The sequence below is a fragment of the Sceloporus undulatus genome, chromosome 6 (genome assembly GCF_019175285.1).
Source record: "Sceloporus undulatus isolate JIND9_A2432 ecotype Alabama chromosome 6, SceUnd_v1.1, whole genome shotgun sequence".
Classification (NCBI taxonomy): domain Eukaryota; kingdom Metazoa; phylum Chordata; class Lepidosauria; order Squamata; family Phrynosomatidae; genus Sceloporus; species Sceloporus undulatus.
In genome coordinates, this window is record NC_056527.1 from 157,805,075 (window position 1) to 157,808,212 (window position 3,138).

The 3,138-nt window shown below is 42.6% G+C and overlaps 1 protein-coding gene across 1 annotated transcript in view; it reads right to left on the reverse strand.

Moving 5' to 3' along the window:
- LEO1 (LEO1 homolog, Paf1/RNA polymerase II complex component) overlaps positions 1 to 3,138 on the reverse strand; it is a 70,253-nt gene that overhangs the window by 23,678 nt on the left and 43,437 nt on the right. The gene's annotated exons all lie outside the window — the stretch shown is intronic.

Consider the following 3,138-nt stretch of genomic DNA (forward strand, 5'->3'; position numbering starts at 1 on the left):
AAAAGAAGCTCCAAAATGGAGCTCCTCGCGGCGCAGCTATGACGCCGCAAAGCGCCGCTGGCTCACTCGCGCCGTCATAGCCGCCGTGACATGTGCGGAATCACAGCGTCCGCTACATAAAAATGGCGGCAGCCATCTGGAACGGCTGCCGTCAATTTTTACGTGCAGAGCGTGTATTAGAGTTAGGGAGGTGCAGAAGCACCGCACCTCCCTAACCCTAGTACGCGCTCTGTGCGTACTTTAATGGCGGTGTGTAACCCGCCAATAGTTACTTAATAGACACAAATACAGTACCAGTCTGGGGTGTCATTAGGGGATGTGGGGAGGGGGGTACAAACCAAACCAGCTGACACCAGGTGACATTCTTTGCCATAGTATTTCACAACTACACAACTGCAGCCCACAACTTTGCGGGGTTTTCCTTCTCTGCCAATCTTGCAGAGACCTACCAACTCACCCAGCTTCTTGTTGTCATCAACCTTTATCAGGTTGATCTGATGTTCAGTACAACGGCTCCGCAAACGTGTGCCTTTTGGCAGAAATGGGCCGTGGCATTTGCCTGTATCCTTTTAAAAAGCCAAAGAGAGATGACATGAGTGGGGCAACGCTCATTGTAAAGAGTTGGGAATGGCTGTAGTTTTTATTTTATTTTAAAAAATTAAAATGTTTAAGAAATTAACATTTTTACACCAACTGTTTAACAACAATTTTACAATTGGTAAAGGAGAGGGGAAGATTACAGAACTATCCAGTTATGTCTCAGTAGCCAGATCTGAAATGATTATATCAGCTTCTGAAACCTCCAAAGGACTATGGCAGAAATAATCATTTCATATCTGTCTATGGGGACATAGCTAGACCTTTCTGGGATCTCCAGTCCCCTCTCCTCCGGGCATGAATGGCCATGGGTAGAGGGTTTCAGCAGCTTTATGGTAGCTCTGGGTAATGGTAGTAAATGGCCAGATGTAATGGAGTTCCACATGCAGAACAACCATGCAAGATTGCAGCCTCTATTTTAGGCCCGGGAAAGACTGCCCTACAAGGGTGGGCTGCTGGCAGCCTATTTCCCTCCGGAGGGAAGCCGTAGCCACCAAACCATATGGCTTCCCTCTGGAGTAAAAAGAACCTGAAAAAATGGGTTCTTTTTACAGCGCTGGAGTGATGTTGCAAGTGCGCCACTGGTGCACTCGTGATGTCAGCGATGCACACCGCCGTGTGGATGCTGCGTGGCACTTACGTCACCATGGCAGCACCCGTGTACACAGGACACCACCATTAGTACACCGCCACTCTGTACTAGGGTTAGGGACCGTGTGGTTGGTGCGCGGTCCCTAACCCTAGTATCGCCATGCCACAAAGTGCCCATCTGTATCGGGCCTTAAAGTGAAGAAATGGCACATAATTTGATACTCACAGAGTTACCAGGTGGCTGAGTAATGCTGCTTCATTAGGGAATTGTGATGCTGCACAACTGAATATGCAATCTTTCTGTGTAATGTAACATGCAATGCAACTTGCATACACAATAGCTATTGCAATACATGTGCAACTCCTCTTCTGCAACCTTGAACTGAATGAACTTTATCTTTTTGTCCATCCATGGTATCCTCAGCACTCTTCTCCAGCACCACATTTCAGATGAGTTGATTTTCTTTCTTTCAGCTTTCTTCACTGCCCAGTTTTCACAACCTTATGGGAAATACAATGGCATGGACAATCCTAACTTTAGTATTTAATGATATATCTTTACACTTCAGGGTCTTGTCTAGTTCCTTCATAGTTGCCCTTCCTGGTCCTAGTGTTCTTTTGATTTCTTGACTGCAATCTCTGCTCTGATTGATGATTCGGTATGGAAATAGTTTGTGAAAATCTTGAACTATTTCAATCACGTCATTGGCTACTTTAAAATTATATAGATCATTGTGAAGGAACTAGACAAAATAATTTGTATTTTCTTGATGTTCAGCTGTAAAACTGAATATATTCTTGATTTTATTTGGTTTTTGTACAGTGCCGTGTACATTTATGGTGCTTTATAAATAAAGCTAATAATAATAATAACAACAACAACAACAACAACAACTGCCTTTATGCATACTGCTTTGACTTTCTTCAATAATCTTTCCATATCATATCTCTCATATTCCTTCCAGTATTATGGTATCATCTGCAAATCTTAGACTGCTGCAACATTTGTGTGCCTTCAAGCCATTTCCATCTTAGGGTTAGGAACAGCTAAAACTGCCCCTTTTAAAAGGTAGCCCCATGCTATGGAATGTGGATTGTATATTACAGTAATCCAGACAGAATGTTACTGAGTTATGTCTCATAATAGTCAAACCAGACCTCTCCAGAAAAATATAATTCCATTGCAGACCACACTCCCCAATCTTGTTGTACCATCAGACTCTATTCTTTTTCCTCATGTGGAAGCCTCAAACTCAATGAGATTTACTTCTGTGCAATACAAAAAGAATTGTGCTTAGCGGTGTTTTTTGTCATTGCACACCAGGAGTCGCTGTTGCCTGAAATAACTTTTGAAAGCACTTTTCTTTTAGAAAACTGATGCACTTTTTTAAACCTTTTATGATAGGTACCAAATCAATAGAAAATTTAGATACATTTATTCAATAGACTTTAGATTGATCTAAAGAAGCACAAGTTCTTAATGATAAAGCTGCTTGGGTTTTGCTGGTTGCTGTCATTTCTATATCTGCCATATTAGTTCTTAGGACTGGAGCGTGGCTTTGGCACGGCTTCTGGACTCTTAGGACGCATCCATCATTTAAACAGCATACCTCCAAAGTGACCCGAAGCAGTTTTATTTTGGCCTGTCTGTACAGGGCCAGTGTTAGGTGGTCAGGAGAGGTCCAGAGAAGGAGTAACGGAAGTGGTATTTTCCCTTTTCCATCCTTTGTTAGGGCCCTGTAAGTTTTACCCTCAACTTATCCATGGGTCATATCAAAATCCATGATTTTGACCCTGAAACATTGCGTTGACGTATACATGACGTCGACTTGTACATGAGTATATGTGGTAAATGTCAATTCTATTAAAAACACATGGGCCTGTTACAGACTGCCAAAATAAAGCTGCTTCGGGTCTCTTTGGAGGTATGCTGTTTAAATGATGCATGGG